The sequence below is a fragment of the Triturus cristatus genome, chromosome 8 (assembly GCF_964204655.1).
Source record: "Triturus cristatus chromosome 8, aTriCri1.1, whole genome shotgun sequence".
NCBI lineage: Eukaryota > Metazoa > Chordata > Amphibia > Caudata > Salamandridae > Triturus > Triturus cristatus.
Window position 1 is genome coordinate 112,980,400 of NC_140591.1, and position 13,771 is coordinate 112,994,170.

Below are 13,771 nucleotides of genomic sequence, written 5' to 3' on the forward strand. Positions count from 1 at the left end.
CCACCGCTGGTGTGTGGGGCGGGGCCAAACGGGCGTGGCTTCCACGCAGTTCACATGCCTCTTGTTTATAAAGGGCCAGAGACCGATCGGAGCAGCAGATGAGGAGACAGAACCTCCTGGTGTCAGGAACCACACGGGGATTGCGCTCGAGCAAGTCATGGATGCACAGCTCTATCCAGGATCACAGCTAATTGTTGACGGTAGATATGGGGAGAACAGCACACCTGCCCAGCCTCGACCTAGCTCCCGAATGTATTGTGCTGATGAATGTGTTACTGAATTTGAGCTTCAACTCGGGCACCTGCTTTATTTATATCTGTAAGTGCTTCCTGTTGAGGTTTAATTTTTGTGACAGGAGCATCGTGCCAGAATGAATCCTGCCCTGCATATTTACCCACGAAGATGCCACCGCCGTTTTGTGCAATACCTCTACTCAACTGGAGTACTTTCTACTGGCTAATCAGTAAGTGCTACCTCGTTGGGTAAATGTATAGTGCTTTTCCTACACTACAACTGCGTAAAGGGCCAGAAGAGTTGTCTACAGTGACCATGTGTGTCTTTACCGGCGCCGACGGGCCCCGGGTTCCTGGAGTCAGCTGTCCATCATAGTGGGGGAAAGGGCGGGAAGACGATGCCCACCGCTGGTGTGTGGGGCGGGGCCAAACGGGCGTGGCTTCCATGCAGTTCACATGCCTCTTGTTTATAAAGGGCCAGAGACCGATCGGAGCAGCAGATGAGGAGACAGAACCTCCTGGAGTCAGGAACCACACGGGGATTGCGCTCGAGCAAGTCATGGATGCACAGCTCTATCCAGGATCACAGCTAATTGTTGACGGTAGATATGGGGAGAACAGCACACCTGCCCAGCCTCGACCTAGCTCCCGAATGTATTGTGCTGATGAATGTGTTACTGAATTTGAGCTTCAACTCGGGCACCTGCTTTATTTATATCTGTAAGTGCTTCCTGTTGAGGTTTAATTTTTGTGACAGGAGCATCGTGCCAGAATGAATCCTGCCCTGCATATTTACCCACGAAGATGCCACCGCCGTTTTGTGCAATACCTCTACTCAACTGGAGTACTTTCTACTGGCTAATCAGTAAGTGCTACCTCGTTGGGTAAATGTATAGTGCTTTTCCTACACTACAACTGCGTAAAGGGCCAGAAGAGTTGTCTACAGTGACCATGTGTGTCTTTACCGGCGCCGACGGGCCCCGGGGTTCCTCGAGTCAGCTGTCCATCATAGTGGGGGAAAGGGCGGGAAGACGATGCCCACCGCTGGTGTGTGGGGCGGGGCCAAACGGGCGTGGCTTCCATGCAGTTCACATGCCTCTTGTTTATAAAGGGCCAGAGACCGATCGGAGCAGCAGATGAGGAGACAGAACCTCCTGGTGTCAGGAACCACACGGGGATTGCGCTCGAGCAAGTCATAAGTCATGGATGCACAGCTCTATCCAGGATCACAGCTAATTGTTGACGGTAGATATGGGGAGAACAGCACACCTGCCCAGCCTCGACCTAGCTCCCGAATGTATTGTGCTGATGAATGCGTTACTGAATTTGAGCTTCAACTCGGGCACCTGCTTTATTTATATCTGTAAGTGCTTCCTGTTGAGGTTTTATTTTTGTGACAGGAGCATCGTGCCAGAATGAATCCTGCCCTGCATATTTACCCACGAAGATGCCACCGCCGTTTTGTGCAATACCTCTACTCAACTGGAGTACTTTCTACTGGCTAATCAGTAAGTGCTACCTCGTTGGGTAAATGTATAGTGCTTTTCCTACACTACAACTGCGTAAAGGGCCAGAAGAGTTGTCTACAGTGACTATGTGTGTCTTTACCGGCGCCGACGGGCCCGGGGTTCCTCGAGTCAGCTGTCCATCATAGTGGGGGAAAGGGCGGGAAGACGATGCCCACCGCTGGTGTGTGGGGCGGGGCCAAACGGGCGTGGCTTCCACGCAGTTCACATGCCTCTTGTTTATAAAGGGCCAGAGACCGATCGGAGCAGCAGATGAGGAGACAGAACCTCCTGGTGTCAGGAACCACACGGGGATTGCGCTCGAGCAAGTCATGGATGCACAGCTCTATCCAGGATCACAGCTAATTGTTGACGGTAGATATGGGGAGAACAGCACACCTGCCCAGCCTCGACCTAGCTCCCGAATGTATTGTGCTGATGAATGCGTTACTGAATTTGAGCTTCAACTCGGGCACCTGCTTTATTTATATCTGTAAGTGCTTCCTGTTGAGGTTTTATTTTTGTGACAGGAGCATCGTGCCAGAATGAATCCTGCCCTGCATATTTACCCACGAAGATGCCACCGCCGTTTTGTGCAATACCTCTACTCAACTGGAGTACTTTCTACTGGCTAATCAGTAAGTGCTACCTCGTTGGGTAAATGTATAGTGCTTTTCCTACACTACAACTGCGTAAAGGGCCAGAAGAGTTGTCTACAGTGACCATGTGTGTCTTTACCGGCGCCGACGGGCCCCGGGGTTCCTCGAGTCAGCTGTCCATCATAGTGGGGGAAAGGGCGGGAAGACGATGCCCACCGCTGGTGTGTGGGGCGGGGCCAAACGGGCGTGGCTTCCACGCAGTTCACATGCCTCTTGTTTATAAAGGGCCAGAGACCGATCGGAGCAGCAGATGAGGAGACAGAACCTCCTGGTGTCAGGAACCACACGGGGATTGCGCTCGAGCAAGTCATGGATGCACAGCTCTATCCAGGATCACAGCTAATTGTTGACGGTAGATATGGGGAGAACAGCACACCTGCCCAGCCTCGACCTAGCTCCCGAATGTATTGTGCTGATGAATGCGTTACTGAATTTGAGCTTCAACTCGGGCACCTGCTTTATTTATATCTGTAAGTGCTTCCTGTTGAGGTTTAATTTTTGTGACAGGAGCATCGTGCCAGAATGAATCCTGCCCTGCTTATTTACCCACGAAGATGCCACCGCCGTTTTGTGCAATACCTCTACTCAACTGGAGTACTTTCTACTGGCTAATCAGTAAGTGCTACCTCTTTGGGTAAATGTATAGTGCTTTTCCTACACTACAACTGCGTAAAGGGCCAGAAGAGTTGTCTACAGTGACCATGTGTGTCTTTACCGGCGCCGACGGGCCCCGGGGTTCCTCGAGTCAGCTGTCCATCATAGTGGGGGAAAGGGCGGGAAGACGATGCCCACCGCTGGTGTGTGGGGCGGGGCCAAACGGGCGTGGCTTCCACGCAGTTCACATGCCTCTTGTTTATAAAGGGCCAGAGACCGATCGGAGCAGCAGATGAGGAGACAGAACCTCCTGGTGTCAGGAACCACACGGGGATTGCGCTCGAGCAAGTCATAAGTCATGGATGCACAGCTCTATCCAGGATCACAGCTAATTGTTGACGGTAGATATGGGGAGAACAGCACACCTGCCCAGCCTCGACCTAGCTCCCGAATGTATTGTGCTGATGAATGCGTTACTGAATTTGAGCTTCAACTCGGGCACCTGCTTTATTTATATCTGTAAGTGCTTCCTGTTGAGGTTTAATTTTTGTGACAGGAGCATCGTGCCAGAATGAATCCTGCCCTGCTTATTTACCCACGAAGATGCCACCGCCGTTTTGTGCAATACCTCTACTCAACTGGAGTACTTTCTACTGGCTAATCAGTAAGTGCTACCTCTTTGGGTAAATGTATAGTGCTTTTCCTACACTACAACTGCGTAAAGGGCCAGAAGAGTTGTCTACAGTGACCATGTGTGTCTTTACCGGCGCCGACGGGCCCCGGGGTTCCTCGAGTCAGCTGTACATCATAGTGGGGGAAAGGGCGGGAAGACGATGCCCACCGCTGGTGTGTGGGGCGGGGCCAAACGGGCGGGGCTTCCATGCAGTTCACATGCCTCTTGTTTATAAAGGGTCAGAGCAGTGTCTCTGAGGCAGACAAGGAGAAGGAACCGCCTTGGCACAGGAACTACTCGAGGATTGCGCTCGAGAAAATGAAGGATGCAAAGACCACCATCAAGGATTGCAGCTATCATTTCAGGGTGGAAATCGGGAGAAGGCACATCTGCTTAACCACGCTCACGTTTCAGGGTGGAAATGGGGAGAAGGCCCCTCTGCTTAACCACGCTCACGAATTCTACACGAGGATTGCGCTCGAAAAAATGAAGGATGCAAAGACCACCATCAAGTATTACAGCTAACATTTCAGGGTGGAAATGAGGAGGAGGCGCATCTGCTAAGCCACCACCACGCTCACGAATTTTTTGGCTCATAATGCGTTACTGAATTTGAGCTTCCACTCGGGCACCTGCTTTATTTATACCTGTAAGTGCTTCCTGTTGAGGTTTAATTTTTGTGACAGGAGCATCGTGCCAGAATGAATCCTGCCCTGCATATTCACCCAAGAAGATGCCACCGTTTTGTGCAATACCTCTACTCAACTGGAGTACTTTCTACTGGCTAATCAGTAAGTGCTACCTCGTTGGGTAAATGTATAGTTCTTTTCCAACACTAAAGCTGTGTATAGGGCCAGAAGAGTCGTCTACAGTGACCATGTATGTCTGTAACGTTGCCACGGCGCCGACGGCCCCGGGGTCCCTCGAGTCAGCTGTCCATCATAGTGGGGGAAAGGGCGGGAAGACGTTGCCCACCGCTGGTGTGTGGGGCGGGGCCAAACGGGCGGGGCTTCCATGCAGTTCACATGCCTCTTGTTTATAAAGGGTCAGAGCAGTGTCTCTGAGGCAGACAAGGAGAAGGAACCGCCTTGGCACAGGAACTACTCGAGGATTGCGCTCGAGAAAATGAAGGATGCAAAGACCACCATCAAGGATTGCAGCTATCATTTCAGGGTGGAAATCGGGAGAAGGCACATCTGCTTAACCACGCTCACGAATTCTACACGAGGATTGCGCTCGAAAAAATGAAGGATGCAAAGACCACCATCAAGTATTACAGCTAACATTTCAGGGTGGAAATGGGGAGAAGGCCCCTCTGCTTAACCACGCTCACGAATTCTTCACGAGGATTGCGCTCGAAAAAATGAAGGATGCAAAGACCACCATCAAGTATTACAGCTAACATTTCAGGGTGGAAATGAGGAGAAGGCGCATCTGCTAAGCCACCACCACGCTCACGAATTTTTTGGCTCATAATGCGTTACTGAATTTGAGCTTCCACTCGGGCACCTGCTTTATTTATATCTGTAAGTGCTTCCTGTTGAGGTTTAATTTTTGTGACAGGAGCATCGTGCCAGAATGAATCCTGGCCTGCATATTTACCCACGAAGATGCCACCGCCGTTTTGTGCAATACCTCTACTCAACTGGAGTACTTTCTACTGGCTAATCAGTAAGTGCTACCTCGTTGGGTAAATGTATAGTGCTTTTCCTACACTACAACTGCGTAAAGGGCCAGAAGAGTTGTCTACAGTGACTATGTGTGTCTTTACCGGCGCCGACGGGCCCGGGGTTCCTCGAGTCAGCTGTCCATCATAGTGGGGGAAAGGGCGGGAAGACGATGCCCACCGCTGGTGTGTGGGGCGGGGCCAAACGGGCGTGGCTTCCACGCAGTTCACATGCCTCTTGTTTATAAAGGGCCAGAGACCGATCGGAGCAGCAGATGAGGAGACAGAACCTCCTGGTGTCAGGAACCACACGGGGATTGCGCTCGAGCAAGTCATGGATGCACAGCTCTATCCAGGATCACAGCTAATTGTTGACGGTAGATATGGGGAGAACAGCACACCTGCCCAGCCTCGACCTAGCTCCCGAATGTATTGTGCTGATGAATGCGTTACTGAATTTGAGCTTCAACTCGGGCACCTGCTTTATTTATATCTGTAAGTGCTTCCTGTTGAGGTTTAATTTTTGTGACAGGAGCATCGTGCCAGAATGAATCCTGCCCTGCATATTTACCCACGAAGATGCCACCGCCGTTTTGTGCAATACCTCTACTCAACTGGAGTACTTTCTACTGGCTAATCAGTAAGTGCTACCTCGTTGGGTAAATGTATAGTGCTTTTCCTACACTACAACTGCGTGAAGGGCCAGAAGAGATGTCTACAGTGACCATGTGTGTCTTTACCGGCGCCGACGGGCCCCGGGGTTCCTCGAGTCAGCTGTCCATCATAGTGGGGGGAAAGGGCGGGAAGACGATGCCCACCGCTGGTGTGTGGGGCGGGGCCAAACGGGCGTGGCTTCCACGCAGTTCACATGCCTCTTGTTTATAAAGGGCCAGAGACCGATCGGAGCAGCAGATGAGGAGACAGAACCTCCTGGTGTCAGGAACCACACGGGGATTGCGCTCGAGCAAGTCATGGATGCACAGCTCTATCCAGGATCACAGCTAATTGTTGACGGTAGATATGGGGAGAACAGCACACCTGCCCAGCCTCGACCTAGCTCCCGAATGTATTGTGCTGATGAATGCGTTACTGAATTTGAGCTTCAACTCGGGCACCTGCTTTATTTATATCTGTAAGTGCTTCCTGTTGAGGTTTTATTTTTGTGACAGGAGCATCGTGCCAGAATGAATCCTGCCCTGCATATTTACCCACGAAGATGCCACCGCCGTTTTGTGCAATACCTCTACTCAACTGGAGTACTTTCTACTGGCTAATCAGTAAGTGCTACCTCTTTGGGTAAATGTATAGTGCTTTTCCTACACTACAACTGCGTAAAGGGCCAGAAGAGTTGTCTACAGTGACCATGTGTGTCTTTACCGGCGCCGACGGGCCCCGGGGTTCCTCGAGTCAGCTGTCCATCATAGTGGGGGAAAGGGCGGGAAGACGATGCCCACCGCTGGTGTGTGGGGCGGGGCCAAACGGGCGGGGCTTCCATGCAGTTCACATGCCTCTTGTTTATAAAGGGCCAGAGACCGATCGGAGCAGCAGATGAGGAGACAGAACCTCCTGGTGTCAGGAACCACACGGGGATTGCGCTCGAGCAAGTCATAAGTCATGGATGCACAGCTCTATCCAGGATCACAGCTAATTGTTGACGGTAGATATGGGGAGAACAGCACACCTGCCCAGCCTCGACCTAGCTCCCGAATGTATTGTGCTGATGAATGCGTTACTGAATTTGAGCTTCAACTCGGGCACCTGCTTTATTTATATCTGTAAGTGCTTCCTGTTGAGGTTTTATTTTTGTGACAGGAGCATCGTGCCAGAATGAATCCTGCCCTGCATATTTACCCACGAAGATGCCACCGCCGTTTTGTGCAATACCTCTACTCAACTGGAGTACTTTCTACTGGCTAATCAGTAAGTGCTACCTCGTTGGGTAAATGTATAGTGCTTTTCCTACACTACAACTGCGTAAAGGGCCAGAAGAGTTGTCTACAGTGACCATGTGTGTCTTTACCGGCGCCGACGGGCCCCGGGGTTCCTCGAGTCAGCTGTCCATCATAGTGGGGGAAAGGGCGGGAAGACGATGCCCACCGCTGGTGTGTGGGGCGGGGCCAAACGGGCGTGGCTTCCACGCAGTTCACATGCCTCTTGTTTATAAAGGGCCAGAGACCGATCGGAGCAGCAGATGAGGAGACAGAACCTCCTGGTGTCAGGAACCACACGGGGATTGCGCTCGAGCAAGTCATGGATGCACAGCTCTATCCAGGATCACAGCTAATTGTTGACGGTAGATATGGGGAGAACAGCACACCTGCCCAGCCTCGACCTAGCTCCCGAATGTATTGTGCTGATGAATGTGTTACTGAATTTGAGCTTCAACTCGGGCACCTGCTTTATTTATATCTGTAAGTGCTTCCTGTTGAGGTTTAATTTTTGTGACAGGAGCATCGTGCCAGAATGAATCCTGCCCTGCATATTTACCCACGAAGATGCCACCGCCGTTTTGTGCAATACCTCTACTCAACTGGAGTACTTTCTACTGGCTAATCAGTAAGTGCTACCTCGTTGGGTAAATGTATAGTGCTTTTCCTACACTACAACTGCGTAAAGGGCCAGAAGAGTTGTCTACAGTGACCATGTGTGTCTTTACCGGCGCCGACGGGCCCCGGGTTCCTGGAGTCAGCTGTCCATCATAGTGGGGGAAAGGGCGGGAAGACGATGCCCACCGCTGGTGTGTGGGGCGGGGCCAAACGGGCGTGGCTTCCATGCAGTTCACATGCCTCTTGTTTATAAAGGGCCAGAGACCGATCGGAGCAGCAGATGAGGAGACAGAACCTCCTGGAGTCAGGAACCACACGGGGATTGCGCTCGAGCAAGTCATGGATGCACAGCTCTATCCAGGATCACAGCTAATTGTTGACGGTAGATATGGGGAGAACAGCACACCTGCCCAGCCTCGACCTAGCTCCCGAATGTATTGTGCTGATGAATGTGTTACTGAATTTGAGCTTCAACTCGGGCACCTGCTTTATTTATATCTGTAAGTGCTTCCTGTTGAGGTTTAATTTTTGTGACAGGAGCATCGTGCCAGAATGAATCCTGCCCTGCATATTTACCCACGAAGATGCCACCGCCGTTTTGTGCAATACCTCTACTCAACTGGAGTACTTTCTACTGGCTAATCAGTAAGTGCTACCTCGTTGGGTAAATGTATAGTGCTTTTCCTACACTACAACTGCGTAAAGGGCCAGAAGAGTTGTCTACAGTGACCATGTGTGTCTTTACCGGCGCCGACGGGCCCCGGGGTTCCTCGAGTCAGCTGTCCATCATAGTGGGGGAAAGGGCGGGAAGACGATGCCCACCGCTGGTGTGTGGGGCGGGGCCAAACGGGCGTGGCTTCCATGCAGTTCACATGCCTCTTGTTTATAAAGGGCCAGAGACCGATCGGAGCAGCAGATGAGGAGACAGAACCTCCTGGTGTCAGGAACCACACGGGGATTGCGCTCGAGAAAGTCATAAGACATGGATGCACAGCTCTATCCAGGATCACAGCTAATTGTTGACGGTAGATATGGGGAGAACAGCACACCTGCCCAGCCTCGACCTAGCTCCCGAATGTATTGTGCTGATGAATGCGTTACTGAATTTGAGCTTCAACTCGGGCACCTGCTTTATTTATATCTGTAAGTGCTTCCTGTTGAGGTTTTATTTTTGTGACAGGAGCATCGTGCCAGAATGAATCCTGCCCTGCATATTTACCCACGAAGATGCCACCGCCGTTTTGTGCAATACCTCTACTCAACTGGAGTACTTTCTACTGGCTAATCAGTAAGTGCTACCTCGTTGGGTAAATGTATAGTGCTTTTCCTACACTACAACTGCGTAAAGGGCCAGAAGAGTTGTCTACAGTGACTATGTGTGTCTTTACCGGCGCCGACGGGCCCGGGGTTCCTCGAGTCAGCTGTCCATCATAGTGGGGGAAAGGGCGGGAAGACGATGCCCACCGCTGGTGTGTGGGGCGGGGCCAAACGGGCGTGGCTTCCATGCAGTTCACATGCCTCTTGTTTATAAAGGGCCAGAGACCGATCGGAGCAGCAGATGAGGAGACAGAACCTCCTGGTGTCAGGAACCACACGGGGATTGCGCTCGAGCAAGTCATGGATGCACAGCTCTATCCAGGATCACAGCTAATTGTTGACGGTAGATATGGGGAGAACAGCACACCTGCCCAGCCTCGACCTAGCTCCCGAATGTATTGTGCTGATGAATGCGTTACTGAATTTGAGCTTCAACTCGGGCACCTGCTTTATTTATATCTGTAAGTGCTTCCTGTTGAGGTTTTATTTTTGTGACAGGAGCATCGTGCCAGAATGAATCCTGCCCTGCATATTTACCCACGAAGATGCCACCGCCGTTTTGTGCAATACCTCTACTCAACTGGAGTACTTTCTACTGGCTAATCAGTAAGTGCTACCTCGTTGGGTAAATGTATAGTGCTTTTCCTACACTACAACTGCGTAAAGGGCCAGAAGAGTTGTCTACAGTGACCATGTGTGTCTTTACCGGCGCCGACGGGCCCCGGGGTTCCTCGAGTCAGCTGTCCATCATAGTGGGGGAAAGGGCGGGAAGACGATGCCCACCGCTGGTGTGTGGGGCGGGGCCAAACGGGCGTGGCTTCCACGCAGTTCACATGCCTCTTGTTTATAAAGGGCCAGAGACCGATCGGAGCAGCAGATGAGGAGACAGAACCTCCTGGTGTCAGGAACCACACGGGGATTGCGCTCGAGCAAGTCATGGATGCACAGCTCTATCCAGGATCACAGCTAATTGTTGACGGTAGATATGGGGAGAACAGCACACCTGCCCAGCCTCGACCTAGCTCCCGAATGTATTGTGCTGATGAATGCGTTACTGAATTTGAGCTTCAACTCGGGCACCTGCTTTATTTATATCTGTAAGTGCTTCCTGTTGAGGTTTAATTTTTGTGACAGGAGCATCGTGCCAGAATGAATCCTGCCCTGCTTATTTACCCACGAAGATGCCACCGCCGTTTTGTGCAATACCTCTACTCAACTGGAGTACTTTCTACTGGCTAATCAGTAAGTGCTACCTCTTTGGGTAAATGTATAGTGCTTTTCCTACACTACAACTGCGTAAAGGGCCAGAAGAGTTGTCTACAGTGACCATGTGTGTCTTTACCGGCGCCGACGGGCCCCGGGGTTCCTCGAGTCAGCTGTCCATCATAGTGGGGGAAAGGGCGGGAAGACGATGCCCACCGCTGGTGTGTGGGGCGGGGCCAAACGGGCGTGGCTTCCACGCAGTTCACATGCCTCTTGTTTATAAAGGGCCAGAGACCGATCGGAGCAGCAGATGAGGAGACAGAACCTCCTGGTGTCAGGAACCACACGGGGATTGCGCTCGAGCAAGTCATAAGTCATGGATGCACAGCTCTATCCAGGATCACAGCTAATTGTTGACGGTAGATATGGGGAGAACAGCACACCTGCCCAGCCTCGACCTAGCTCCCGAATGTATTGTGCTGATGAATGCGTTACTGAATTTGAGCTTCAACTCGGGCACCTGCTTTATTTATATCTGTAAGTGCTTCCTGTTGAGGTTTAATTTTTGTGACAGGAGCATCGTGCCAGAATGAATCCTGCCCTGCTTATTTACCCACGAAGATGCCACCGCCGTTTTGTGCAATACCTCTACTCAACTGGAGTACTTTCTACTGGCTAATCAGTAAGTGCTACCTCTTTGGGTAAATGTATAGTGCTTTTCCTACACTACAACTGCGTAAAGGGCCAGAAGAGTTGTCTACAGTGACCATGTGTGTCTTTACCGGCGCCGACGGGCCCCGGGGTTCCTCGAGTCAGCTGTACATCATAGTGGGGGAAAGGGCGGGAAGACGATGCCCACCGCTGGTGTGTGGGGCGGGGCCAAACGGGCGGGGCTTCCATGCAGTTCACATGCCTCTTGTTTATAAAGGGTCAGAGCAGTGTCTCTGAGGCAGACAAGGAGAAGGAACCGCCTTGGCACAGGAACTACTCGAGGATTGCGCTCGAGAAAATGAAGGATGCAAAGACCACCATCAAGGATTGCAGCTATCATTTCAGGGTGGAAATCGGGAGAAGGCACATCTGCTTAACCACGCTCACGTTTCAGGGTGGAAATGGGGAGAAGGCCCCTCTGCTTAACCACGCTCACGAATTCTACACGAGGATTGCGCTCGAAAAAATGAAGGATGCAAAGACCACCATCAAGTATTACAGCTAACATTTCAGGGTGGAAATGAGGAGGAGGCGCATCTGCTAAGCCACCACCACGCTCACGAATTTTTTGGCTCATAATGCGTTACTGAATTTGAGCTTCCACTCGGGCACCTGCTTTATTTATACCTGTAAGTGCTTCCTGTTGAGGTTTAATTTTTGTGACAGGAGCATCGTGCCAGAATGAATCCTGCCCTGCATATTCACCCAAGAAGATGCCACCGTTTTGTGCAATACCTCTACTCAACTGGAGTACTTTCTACTGGCTAATCAGTAAGTGCTACCTCGTTGGGTAAATGTATAGTTCTTTTCCAACACTAAAGCTGTGTATAGGGCCAGAAGAGTCGTCTACAGTGACCATGTATGTCTGTAACGTTGCCACGGCGCCGACGGCCCCGGGGTCCCTCGAGTCAGCTGTCCATCATAGTGGGGGAAAGGGCGGGAAGACGTTGCCCACCGCTGGTGTGTGGGGCGGGGCCAAACGGGCGGGGCTTCCATGCAGTTCACATGCCTCTTGTTTATAAAGGGTCAGAGCAGTGTCTCTGAGGCAGACAAGGAGAAGGAACCGCCTTGGCACAGGAACTACTCGAGGATTGCGCTCGAGAAAATGAAGGATGCAAAGACCACCATCAAGGATTGCAGCTATCATTTCAGGGTGGAAATCGGGAGAAGGCACATCTGCTTAACCACGCTCACGAATTCTACACGAGGATTGCGCTCGAAAAAATGAAGGATGCAAAGACCACCATCAAGTATTACAGCTAACATTTCAGGGTGGAAATGGGGAGAAGGCCCCTCTGCTTAACCACGCTCACGAATTCTTCACGAGGATTGCGCTCGAAAAAATGAAGGATGCAAAGACCACCATCAAGTATTACAGCTAACATTTCAGGGTGGAAATGAGGAGAAGGCGCATCTGCTAAGCCACCACCACGCTCACGAATTTTTTGGCTCATAATGCGTTACTGAATTTGAGCTTCCACTCGGGCACCTGCTTTATTTATATCTGTAAGTGCTTCCTGTTGAGGTTTAATTTTTGTGACAGGAGCATCGTGCCAGAATGAATCCTGGCCTGCATATTTACCCACGAAGATGCCACCGCCGTTTTGTGCAATACCTCTACTCAACTGGAGTACTTTCTACTGGCTAATCAGTAAGTGCTACCTCGTTGGGTAAATGTATAGTGCTTTTCCTACACTACAACTGCGTAAAGGGCCAGAAGAGTTGTCTACAGTGACTATGTGTGTCTTTACCGGCGCCGACGGGCCCGGGGTTCCTCGAGTCAGCTGTCCATCATAGTGGGGGAAAGGGCGGGAAGACGATGCCCACCGCTGGTGTGTGGGGCGGGGCCAAACGGGCGTGGCTTCCACGCAGTTCACATGCCTCTTGTTTATAAAGGGCCAGAGACCGATCGGAGCAGCAGATGAGGAGACAGAACCTCCTGGTGTCAGGAACCACACGGGGATTGCGCTCGAGCAAGTCATGGATGCACAGCTCTATCCAGGATCACAGCTAATTGTTGACGGTAGATATGGGGAGAACAGCACACCTGCCCAGCCTCGACCTAGCTCCCGAATGTATTGTGCTGATGAATGCGTTACTGAATTTGAGCTTCAACTCGGGCACCTGCTTTATTTATATCTGTAAGTGCTTCCTGTTGAGGTTTAATTTTTGTGACAGGAGCATCGTGCCAGAATGAATCCTGCCCTGCATATTTACCCACGAAGATGCCACCGCCGTTTTGTGCAATACCTCTACTCAACTGGAGTACTTTCTACTGGCTAATCAGTAAGTGCTACCTCGTTGGGTAAATGTATAGTGCTTTTCCTACACTACAACTGCGTGAAGGGCCAGAAGAGATGTCTACAGTGACCATGTGTGTCTTTACCGGCGCCGACGGGCCCCGGGGTTCCTCGAGTCAGCTGTCCATCATAGTGGGGGGAAAGGGCGGGAAGACGATGCCCACCGCTGGTGTGTGGGGCGGGGCCAAACGGGCGTGGCTTCCACGCAGTTCACATGCCTCTTGTTTATAAAGGGCCAGAGACCGATCGGAGCAGCAGATGAGGAGACAGAACCTCCTGGTGTCAGGAACCACACGGGGATTGCGCTCGAGCAAGTCATGGATGCACAGCTCTATCCAGGATCACAGCTAATTGTTGACGGTAG